This window comes from Rhopalosiphum maidis, chromosome 2 (genome assembly GCF_003676215.2).
Source record: "Rhopalosiphum maidis isolate BTI-1 chromosome 2, ASM367621v3, whole genome shotgun sequence".
Classification (NCBI taxonomy): domain Eukaryota; kingdom Metazoa; phylum Arthropoda; class Insecta; order Hemiptera; family Aphididae; genus Rhopalosiphum; species Rhopalosiphum maidis.
The window spans coordinates 83005010-83018743 of NC_040878.1; the positions used below are offsets into that span (position 1 = coordinate 83005010).

General features: G+C 30.5%; 1 protein-coding gene across 1 annotated transcript in view; it reads right to left on the reverse strand.

Moving 5' to 3' along the window:
- Positions 1–13734, reverse strand: part of LOC113551036 — a 62307-nt gene that overhangs the window by 40256 nt on the left and 8317 nt on the right. The window lies entirely within an intron of this gene.

Genomic DNA, 13734 nt, shown 5'->3' on the forward strand with positions numbered 1-13734 from the left:
TACACATTACAAGGATATTACACAGTATTTGTCGATCAATTTATCGCTCACGCAAAATAATTACCGTATATACTACATACATGTTAACTACACTAGAATTCTGCAGTGTTTTTTTTTTACATAACAAAAACATAATCAACCAATATGATGGTTCACAGGAAATTGAAAAAATAAAAAACAACTTGATTAAACGACGGTTTATTAATAATAGAATACTTTTAACTTTTATCTTAAAAGTATAAATTAAATAATATGTCTTTTTAAACAACTTTTAGTTAGTTTTAGTTATCAAATTGTTAAAAAAAACCGCAAAATTCTAGCAGTGTGTACAAAAACATGTATGGTAATGTAAATTCAGTAAATATTTGCGTATGTGTGTGTATGTGTGTGTATGTTTGATAAATTGACAGTCAAAGACTGTATAATCTCCCTGTAATGTAATTTAGGAAATTCCCCTTTGAACGTGGTGTGATTACCGCAGTGAAAAATGAAAATGGGCTGAGGACATAAAAATATATACTGAGTATTCGTCATACTCAGTACAGTGCTGCAGCGCTATATAATCGAAATAAATTGCGTTGCTTGTTAGAGGAGTTCATTTTCTGTTTTAAATTTATTGCACCAACGCACGATTGAAATCCAAAATACATTCATAAAACGAAAGTACCTTTGATTTATGTGAACACGTTTTGGAATAATTTGTAGAATGACTACGTTGTTTTCGACCGAATTGACATTTTATTTTATGAAAATCCTATGTACAGTAAACAGAGTTTGAAATATAATTACGCAACATAATTTTTTTTTATATGAATTTCAGGCAGAAAAAAATTATTATAAACTACAGGCAAAATGTAAAACAACAATAATTATCGTCTTAACTCTACATAATTATAAACCGATGATAAATCCGTCATAATACATAGGGATGAATATAGTAATAAAACAACAATCATCAGTTCACATATTTTATGAGCTTAAATGAATGTTGGCAATAAAAACAATTCATACTGTTACATATTTTATATTTTTATTGAACGATTTTTCTTCAGTATGCATAATGTGATGATAAGTATGAAGCAAATATTGTGATTTCCATTTCTTTCTATATCTTTTTTTCATCTAATTACGATAAGTTTTAGTCGTATTTAATCTTACTATTATACATAATTTATAACCATTATAGTTAATATAATAACATCTCCGTCACAACCTAGCATCAAAAAACTATAGATATTTTTCGAAAAACGAATAAATTTGTTGGTGTATATAAGTGATATAACATATGAAAATAATACTAAATTATTCATATATATTTTTGATCAATAAAGTCAAAAATTAAATATTGTAGAACACAGAGGCGTGGCAGCACGAGTATGTTAGACTTCGGACAGCAGAATACCATCAAACCGAATAATGAATGACACGACTACGACAACGACGGTTATATATTATATAGGTACGGACTTGCGATATCATTCCGCGAAATGTGCATAATATTCAATAACGTGCGTTGTAGACATGCTGCAGGTGTACGAAATTCAAACGTCACGGCAGCGGTTCTGCAACGATGTTTACCGCGAAAACGAACTATTTATACTATTCGAGTGATTGTGTTTGTACGACGTGTATAATATTATCGAGTCCGCGTGAACGATTTTCCGGATGTATAGGTATAGTGTATTACGGCGACAAAATCGATCAACAAATTTCCGTCGTCAGTGGCATATTTCCCATGATACTATTACGCATAACGCATGTATAGTTTCGGTATGGCATCCGAAATGAGTACTGTCACCTATATATTATTATGTGATTCCGCAGTGGTGAATCTGTTATTTTTCGGTTTTTTGTTTTTTATTTTTTTTTTTTGTAAACGTGTAAGTACAATTTACCTACTTGTGTTTTGTAAACGTAATATCGTGATTTATTAGAAAACGTATATTATAACATTTAACAAAACTACTATACTTATGGTAATTTACCTTTTCCGTCTTACTCGTATTTAAGTCTAGTGCCCAACCAACAAAACAATTAGATCGTTCGCAATATTACAAACGCGCGTCATTAAACCACAACGATATACCACTGCACTGCTTATAACAGATTAAAAGTAATAGTACTTAACGTTTAAAGATTGAAACCATTTTGATGATATTTTTGCACGCCAAACGCTCTGCGTAAAATTGTAGTAATGAAATGTCATTTTCCGTTCTAAAAAACTTTAGAAGTAGGCTAATATTAATTTATTTCTTAAACACCAGAAATATATAATAATCCATCTTTATTTTCGATTAATAATGATTTATCAAATTACAACAAAATATAAATATGTTATAGACTATTAATTCACTACTAACAAATTACCAACAACAATATTATTATTCTTTATTTATTTAGAAAGATGACGTATAGGGTACACGAAGTGCATAAATATATATTAAATATTTAATTTTATGTTTTGTTAATTATTAAAATATATTCGATGAAAATATCATTTTAATCGTTGTACAAACGAATATTAAATGTTTTTGTTACGTTTACGAATTGAGTACAGGAAATAATTTTAATAATCACAATTTTATAATAATATCGTATGGTCGTGTTGAACAAATTGTAGGTGTTTATAAGGAAGAGTATAGACCTCAAAATTCCTAAACCAAACTCAGCATCTGATTAGGCACAGTATGACTATAATAATATAATATGTATAGGCAATATATACAATTATGACTTGTGTATATACGTGGGGTATGGCAGCAGCAGCCAGCAATATAATATATTTATATGGGTGTTGACGACAAAATATAAAACACACCTCAAACGATTACTATTCGTTTTTTATTTTACAAACTCTGTAGTCAAAAAAAACTTTAACACGATCAATTAAACAAAACCCACGGCTTTGGAGGTCACGTTAATTCATTGTATTGTATTTGAAGTTTTATTTAATAATATAAGACAATCGTTTCTCAGTGAATTTTTTAACTTTTTCATGTTGAATTTTAAGAAAACTGTGATATTAATTTTACTAAATTTAATTATCATTACATATTTGTGTTTAGTCAAAAAAATATTTCACTTGGGTACATATTATTCATTTTTTTTTATAACCTCAATTTTTAAAATTGTATTCTGAATCAAACATTTTTCTAAAAATTGTTATATGCGAATACACACACATTAAATATCATTAAACTATTATAGTTGTATATTATAAATATATAATAATAATAGTTTTATTTATTTTAATTGAGCGTTTAGATGAGTTTAATAGTATACTCATAGTAAATATTCAAAATGTATAAAATTCCTTTCCCTATTTCTTAAATAACTGCATCTATAAGATATAACCTAATTTTTAGTTTAAAGTACTCAATATACTTATTTTATATAACTACATTTCCAAATATTTTTCTTTAGTCTATGAAATAAAAATAGTAACTGATAATTAAAAAATCATAGATAATAAAAACCATATAATTGATATGACTGTAAAATAAGACATCAGTAAATTATACGACGTAAGAAGCCCTTCAAAACACAAATGTTTACTGAAATAATGTAGTGCCTCAAGTAGGTAATTAAAATAACCATCATGTATATATCTTTAAATATCATACTATAAATATTCTTAAATTTTTATGAAACCCGTCACCACTATATGAATTTCTCTTCGTGACGAAACGCGTACGTACGTGTATTTTCGCGTGTATTATGAAAAAAAAACCAGAGGGTCGACGACGTAATTTTCTCTCTCTTTCTTTCTACTTGCTTTTCACCGGTTCTTCACACGAATATATCCATCATGTACGGCGGACGCGTGGTATATAATCATGTATATTATTCGATTCCCGGTATATACATACCTGGTAAGTGTTTGCTCTCGGGATATAAATACGTACACATACATTTGTTACACACGTCGCTGTTGTGTATGTATTATAATGCCGCGTTAAACCGTGAGCGACGATGGTTTATTTTTTTTTTTCAACGCGGATTACGCATATAGCACGCGTTAAAGAAACTCATTAGAAAACATACGACGCGAGTTCTACGCAGACATAACAACCGTAACAGTAAGCATTTTTGCGTAACCATCAGTCGATTCGTATACGTATACGTGTACGTGTATGTATACAATAATATATAATATAATATGCGCATTATTATTAATATTGTTATTGTGTACCTGCAACAGCTATATGGCTGTATATTATATGGTTACGACGACGGTGATATAAATTTCAGGGTGGGTGTCACCGTATCACATATTATATTGTATAAATTATAGACGTGCAATAAATAAACCACAAATAAAGTGGCGTCATTTGTTTACACTTTTTAATACCCATTTGGAAACGTGATGCGTATATCATAATATACGAATGTGGTTGTGTGCGGGTCGTTTTCGGTGTATGTTTAGGTGCATCGGTCATGTTATCATGTCCAATGATTAGAATTATTATATAATAATATACCTACTTTGTTTGGGTGTTTTGAATTTCGTCAAAAAAATATTACAAATCGCGTAACCGTAGCGGTAGAGAAAAAATGATTTTAAACAAAAATCCACGGATCAATACGGTGACCGCATAATTATGTGTTTTGGTATTGGAAAAGGTGTACCGAAATTTGCCAAAGCTCTCGGCGCGTTACAGTAACCTTGTCGGCGGTGCTGGTATATTAATACACTAATACATAATATATACGTGTAATATATAGTACGTAGGTATATATACTCTTTTGTCCGACAGTATAATGTACGCGAAGAAAACAATGTATTAGGTACGTGTGGCGTTTCACCGTGTTTTCTAAATCACACGCCGCCCGTGTGTATATATAGGTACCTACTACGTTCGGGAAAATCGACAAGAACAATACGTCTATCGTATAATATACTTATGCGCGTACACACGCAAACCTATGTTCCGCGGATCCAAAAGGAGAAAAGGAAAACTTTGACTCATTAATACGATATTATATAGCACACATAATGTTATACCCGTGCGCATATTATAATATACATAAAATATGTACAATCGGCGTGGGAACGCCGACAGATGTTTAATAATTGGTCCTGGCCGAAAAACAAAAGGTCAATTTCTACACCATAGGTACGTATTATTAAATGTTATTATATATGTATATATTATGTTACAGAGAAGAATATATGAGCCACCGTATTATTCTCTTCTATTAAAACAAAAATATATCGCTAATGCCTCCAGCAAGGACATAAATATATTAACGATTCGTAATTATTATTGTTATCGGAATGATGCGATCCCATTATTATTGTGTTACGTGTATATACGAGATTTGGTCCGGACCGCACATAACAACAACAATAATAATAATAATAATAATATTTATAAACAACAATGGTCTGACACGCGTCTCATAGTATAATATATACACATAGGTAGTGCATAATATAGATATATATTATGTGTGTATGCGTCACGTTTATGTGTAGCTGTCCCCGGCCTGCGGTCCACGACGCGCATATATATATATTTTATAGTATATTGTGTCGGCGTGTGGAGGAGTTTTTCACGGGCGTACCTACCTGTAAAGTTATGCAATTTATCGGTTTAAATTTAAACATTTATAACACGAGTACGCAACGACTGCTTTAGTAGTGCATTTATTAGTGTTTTAAACCCATTATTACTTATTAGTTGTAATAAAAGGGAGGACAATAGCCCCGGGCATCAATTTTCTTAAGGTCAAGTCTGTTTTTTCCACAATTATTTTTATCATACACAAGTATACATAATTTTTATTATCTGAATAATAGTATTAAAATTATGACAGGTACCTTTTACGTGGTTTTATTTTATTGTTTCGCTATAAGACTATAAAATATTTATCGAATAACTACTACGCTCACCGGAAAAGAAAGGAAAAGAAAACCGTTAAAAGTATCGTCAAAGAAAAATTCGCATACCGAACATTAAAGCACCAAAATAACAAAGTTAGTTGATGTATTAAAACCCAGGAAGTGTATATATAGCAGTATTACCTAAGTGCTAAGTACATGATATATCGATTTGATTATTGACCTAGCGCAAGTCAGAGTAAGGTATTTAAAGGTCATCCTGACAACGGTAGCTGCGGCATGTCATTTATAATATGTAACACATTTATAAATAGGTATCATGCTGTTATTATAACAATAATTATTATATTATAAACTCCGTTCGCGCAATTTCTCTAATGGACTTTCAAATATAAAATTGCTTACATACGACAGTGGATGTGATATAGGAAACCGTATATACACATATCATATAGGTATGCTAGTGCATAATATACTTGAATATGGATGCATAGAAAGCGAACGACATCGTAATCGGCTTGAATAACACATACCTACCGATCTGAGGACTTTTTATTATATTATTATGTTATATTATACTAACATTTATTTTTTACTCTCTATATATTATACCTACCTAATAATAATTATTGCTATTGCTGTTTCCGGCCGGATCGAGTTGTTTTTCAATTGCCTGATTTCGTAACATTGCCGGTTCTTCGGTTTGGACGGCAGCGATGGTTGTTTTTTTTCACACCGGTTTTTGGTTTAAGTCAAACGTGAAACCATCGGTGAAAAGGTCAAATAGTATAATAATACGCGCATATATCAGTCGTGTATACGATGCACCACAAAACGTGTCCTTTCGAATTATTATTAAAACACACACACACACACACACACAGACGCACAGGTGAGATGAGCAAAAAAAAGTTGTTTTTGTTCTTTCTATATAGTCTCTTCTTCGTTTGAAAGTTATTGTCGTAAGACTCGTTGTATTTTCTTATTTATAAACGCGTGGCCCAGAGTGATTCAAAACGAGCTGGTGTACCGTGTACGGCTGGTGGACTGTCAGGGTCGGCCAGAGAATATGAAATTGTTGTAATTTAAATACGTTTACCGTTTGCAAAACGCTAACATAACACATAATACGAGTACGTCTATATAATAATATAGGCGATCGTAATTAGCCATTACTGTTGCGAGTTGAAAGTTTGGATAGCGAGAGAACACGCAAGATCTATAATAGTATTGGATGATTATAGGTAGATACTGATTTAAAACTACGACTGTATAATGACTGCAGTCTGCAACGTACTTGCATAAATCTTTATCGCATCATTTCAAAATTCAAAGTAATTATATTATATAAGGTATGAAGCTGCGTAGTATATAAACTAATTTAATACAAAATAAGCGATAGCTTTTAGATGTCATTTCGTTATTTTAATAAATAATAATGATTGATGAAATTGTCTATGAAATAGATTTTAATGTGATTGTATAATGTATAGTATCAATTATATCATAATATATGGCAAGCGATGATGTACTCACTTTATATTAATATAATATAATATAATATTGTATTATAAAATACAAAATTTAAATACAATAAAATGCATTAAGTTTTCAAAATACAGATCTAATCATTTGACTAGTATCTATCAGTAACACTATAATTTCCTTATTCAAAATATTTAAATTATATAGAAACTTTCATTTTTATTTTTAATATATTTACATTTTAAATAATAATAATATGGTTGTTAGGATACTTAAAAAATTAAATTCTTACGTTAATATTATTTATTAAATAATATATTTATGTACATTTTACTATTTACTCGAAAACTATTTATAATAAATATGATTTAATATAATATGAAATTTAAGGTAAAATTATCGGTTAAAAAACTTTTTCAAATGTATACGTTTTTATTTTTAACGTGTGAAAATTTTTAAAAATATTATGATAATTAAACACTTACCTTGATCAACTGAATATATATTTTACGAAATATTAGGTATGGTAACTGATTGTAATCTTAAATTTAAAACACTTTATATAAGTCTACATCATAACTTAACCGAATGTATATTAATTAATTATATATTATATTATATTATGTTGAGGTAGAAATGAGCATGAATAAACGTATAGCTATTTTATTGTACTTAAACTGATATGAATCACAATGTCATTTCAATTAATAATCATAATGATTTTTTTTCTTTTAGTATCAGCAAATTCATATCTATATTTAGTATAGATATCGTGATGGAAATCTTAAATGTCATATTATATATTATTATGGACGTGATAATACAAGGGCTTATATTGTTATTAGTTTCAATTAATATATTGTATATTGACTTGTGAAAGTTAAAATTTTAAAAGCATATAAAGACCGCGTACGAACGTCGAGATTCCATTACATACAAGACACTTTCCGACTTTCCGTCTCCCGAATATTACTTTGATAAACAAATAAAAAAAAAAAAAAAAATAGCAATGCTTCCGGATCGATTTTTACGTTTTATATATCGCCGTGTTATGCGTGTATAAAAAAAATAAATAAAATGTGACGTTGTGAATTGATATAATATATGTATACATATTGAATAACGAAAACGGCAATGATTCCGTTTAATGACTACCGCAGTATGTACCAACAATATATGTATATATATTTTATTATAATATTATGCATACATACATACAGTACATGGATAATGGAGTAAAACACGCATCTTAACCTCCTAAAATACGCAGTACAGTGTGTGTTTCGGTCAAGGTCGGTTGAGATTGAAAAAATAAAACGAACGATGTGCAAGCGCGTTGCAATACATCTTCGTCGTGTATAATAATAATAATAATAATAATATTATATGAAATATGTGAGCGTTTTTTTTTTTTTTTTTTCACTAGAAAGCGTCGCACGACGCCCGCCCGTCGCGTAAATCGGTCGATCGTCTTGTTCGCTTCGATGCATTTACAGTTTAAGTATATACCCATACACAACCTATAGACCTATTATACATCATTGTATACGTATATATAATATATCGTATGCGTGTACGGACGCGGCACGACGCGTACAGTATAACATAGTGTATACCTATAATAATAGTATACATACGTACACGATAATAATATGACATTGCATTTAAAACCGTGAAAAACCACACCGCGGCGGAGGCGGTTGAGCATATTGCTATTATTATTATTGTGATATTATATTAGTTACCTATAATTAATGCAGCTCGTACGTGTATATATATATATAATGAAGTTTAATAATATACAGTGGCGACTGTATAGCAGCACACCACCGTCACACCGCGAAACAAACAACTCACTTTCATCTCTCCCGTCGTCTTCTTCGCTTTGTTCTAAGCCATCGGCCGTATGTATACAATAAATATCATATTATTTACCCACCGTATTATATATTATTACACGAGCGTCTGCGTATATATGTAAACGCGTTTTGTGTTTATTGTAAATACCCATATTTCCATGTACGCCAGAATTCGTATTGTTGTGCGCATACTCGCCGGCCATCGCGTGTATATAAATAATAATAATAATAATAATTGTAATAATATTATATGCTCGTACGAGAATATTATATTCGTACGTATACGTACGCACTCGTCGTGGCCTTGATCGTTTGACTTAGCGCGCGCGCCACTTTCTCCGCCCGTGCCCGATGTGGGACACACGACAATCGATCGCGAAATCGTTTATCACGATCGTGCGCGATGTGTATTGCTCAGTGTTATACATTTGTGCACTTCACATTTCTACACTATGTACAATGTATAATATATTATTGTTAAACGCATTCGACGGGGTCGACGCGACGGTGCAGGCGGCTGTCGCGAAGTTACTACGCCTCGAACTGTTTCGCCAGATTTAAAATTTAATACCATTAAATACATGAATATATCGTCATTCCCGGACGATAGAAAATCTATCTAACGATCTATACATTGTGGATAACGAGACGAATTATAATTCAATAATAAATTGTAGATGCAGACATGCAGTGTGCATGTGTGTGTGTGTGTGTATTACCATCATGCGCCTACAATAACGTTCGGCGATCACACTTCTATACGACGACTATTCTACGTTATAATATAATAGGTAACAATAATAATATGTACTCAACAATAATACTAGAAAATGATAAACCGACGACCGCGGGGAGTCTCGAAAAAAAATAATAATAATAACACCGGTCCTATCGCGTTCGGAGACTTGAGTGTAAATCGTCATCGGTGTATATGTATTTGTTGGTGATTGAAACGAACAATGAGCCGTGAAAGACACGTCGTGCGTATAAGTATACGCGTATACTCGAGACATTTATGCAGCGGCGGTGGACCAAAATCACTGTAACTATAAATAAATATATATATATATATATATATATATATATATCATATGTACATAATTGGAGCGCTTTCGTCGGAAGGTACTGGCAGTCGAAAGAATGTGACGATGGAACGGACGGCTATGTTACAAGCAGGTGAAAGCGTGTATGACGCGCACTCGAGTCTTGAGCCTCGCTTGCTGTATAAGCATAAGTATACGTCAAAAACAGTTTTTCAGTAAAACTCTATCGGAATAGAGTTTCACGGGATTCATTGGTTACTGGTTAGACATCACCGTATTTATGTGTTATACCGACAAAATACACTACAAGTAATGCTATTATGTATACATAATATATTATACTGTATACTCAACTCACTTTGCGCGGAAACCGTATTAAAAACGGTTTTGATTGAAAACTAAACAAAAAACTGTAATTATATATTAAACGTATAGACCGCGAAGGTTTTAGATTACACACCCCCGCACACTGCACATCTTTATATTACCTACAACATACAGATTCGTTTCGATCAAACGTCGTTATACCGATTATAATTATAGTGGACGCATGTACACATTATATATTATATATACTATAGTAAGTAAATAATATATGTACGGTTATTAATCGACCGTTCGCACGTATCGGAAAGTCATACGCCGAAAATTAAATAGAAATTAAACGTAAACAAATTAAACTCTCTCCCTCTTTCACTCTGGGAAAAAATAAAAATCACAAGATTACCCGCTATAATTATTACCGTCAGATAAGCTCCAACAACATAATTTAATATTTCCATGTATTTATGTGCCCGCGCGCTTTTCGTTCTAGAGATGAGAAATACTATACGTATATTATAATATTATGCACATTATTATATTTTGTACTAGACGCCTAGTGAAATTTGGTTTCGAGCCACTTCGTCCGCGTCGCTGCGTGTAAACGCGAAACGTAGGTAAATACACCACACACCTACGGGGCTATACACACACGTATCATAATAATTATTATTACTACGTGGTAATTATTAATTAATTATTATTATTATCATATTTTACTGTATTACACACCTATAAAACTGACTATAAACCTTAATGCACAGCAGCGCATAGGTATAGATAATATGATGTTAAATCTAAAACACGCGTATCATCGGTCGTATTATGTACTTATATAATTCGCATATCAGATATTAATTATATACGATACGATTTAGTCCAATTTGAATGGCTTAATGGCTGTGTCTCGTATTTCGCGCGATTATAGATTTACTAGCAACCATTATTATTATTATTATTATTATACAATATTATGCGTTTATTATTATGGACACGCGTTTACACAACACCATAGGATTTGCGGGTAACACGCGGACGCGGGAAATCGTTGTCAATGGTGAGACAATGCAATACGATTTGTATTATTAATATAATTGTTTGGCGCGTAAATTTGTGTATAGTATGCGTTATATTATATTGAAAGTGTGATTGTACGTCGTAATGAATGATGATTGACTGCTGTAATAAGAGGCACTTAACGATTTTTGCGTTTCCGCCGGTGGCCACAATAACGGTGTAAGTATAAAATTAAAAATCATAAAATTTACGAAAGTCACGTAGGTCAATAGGTGGTCAAAACGCGTCGATATCGAGTACACCTACACGATACCAGACAAATATATCCGGAAAAATATATACGTATCCACTCGTTTCATTGACACCATTATTCTACTTACTTATATACGTGTACTATGTATATAGCAATCATATCTATTTAAATCGCAAATCAAATGTATAAACAAAACTAATTACATTAATTGTCATTTTATAAATAAATTTGATTTGCACCAAATATCTACTATATTAACTATTAATTAACATACTTTTGTTTTTATCCATTTCACTTTATATAGCGACAGCTGTAATTCCGGTCGGTTCTCCTTAGATGACTAAGAGGTTTTTAAATCCGTAAAATAGTTTAAATATAGTAAACGGACTACGTGAGTGTTCTCCCAAGTTTTAATCTATACGGATAAAGAATAGTGATCACATCACGCATTACACTCTCGAGACTCGTAAAATAAATAATATACGATTTACAGTTAATATATATTATATTATGATTCAATAGCCAGCCCCGCACATAAAATGAATTCTTTTAAAATAAACGAAATTATATGTATATATGTAGTTTGTATAAATAGCTGTAGATGTGTTAACATCTAACCCTTTAAAAACGATTCCACTAATGCATTCGTTCACGAGAGATGGTAATTTAAACAATAGAAGTTTAGACAAAAATTATTTGTTTGGTTGTTAAGTTATCTTATTGAAAAAAAAAACACGGTCAAATGTCAATCGGAAACATCGTTTTATACAATTTAAAGGAACATCATAATAATATTATATACGTACATTGCAGGTTACTTATATATTATTCAAAGGGAACACCGAGGTGTCCTGCTTTTTTAATAACAAAATATACATTATATTATACAACCGAAGAATGGAATGTTTATAAACTCACCTAATAACAATGATTAAAATATGTGTCATTGTATAATATTATATGTTATTATTTTATACTATGTGATATGGAAAATTTGTATCACCATTAAAAAGTGACCCAACGGGTAATGCCAAAAGACCTAAATAATATATACAAAGCAGGGACTGAATGTTTGACAAAACATACACTAAATAAAAATGCATACGTTTGGAATATATAATATCCATAATATTATACAGAACTATTATACATCTATTTATAGTAGGCACATACAAATATTTTATATATAATACGTTTTGGAACACGTCATAATGTACTGTTAGTATAAACAAATGCGTAAGCACATAATAAAATCAGAAGGAAAAAATAGGTTCATAAGACCGGTGCGTATTTGTTCGTGTGTTGTTGACGATTGATAACCTAAAAGAAAACCAAAAATTATTCTGAAACGAAATAAATATATATATATATGTATGTACACTGAACTCAGTGGTAACTAATATATATATATATTTTATTTATAATATTTAGATTTAGGATTTATATAGATTAGTACTTTTTTAAAAATTGGTTATAGTTATATGTCTTATGTCCAAGAATTTGTTTAGATTAATATACTTGATAAATTTTGATTTTTTATATTTTAATTTTTTGTTTTTCTCTTATTAATTGTTTAACTATTAGTTGGAAAATAAATAAAATTATTATTATTAAATATAATACATACTATATTATGTTTTGTATAATTAAATTATAAACTTGATAAATATATGTTTTATATTACATTTAAACAAAATTAATGTAAAAAGCTTGAAACCATATTACAATTGTCGCTCTTAATTTCAATTTCGTAAAATCAGTGATTTTTTATCTTTGAAGAAAACAATTTAAAAGTGTATTAAAAATGATATGCATTTATTTAAAAGTAAGGTCAGAGAATAAATTAAATATGACAAGACTAACGAAAATAGTTAATAAACGTAAACTGTATGAAACACAATTTGTTTTTAA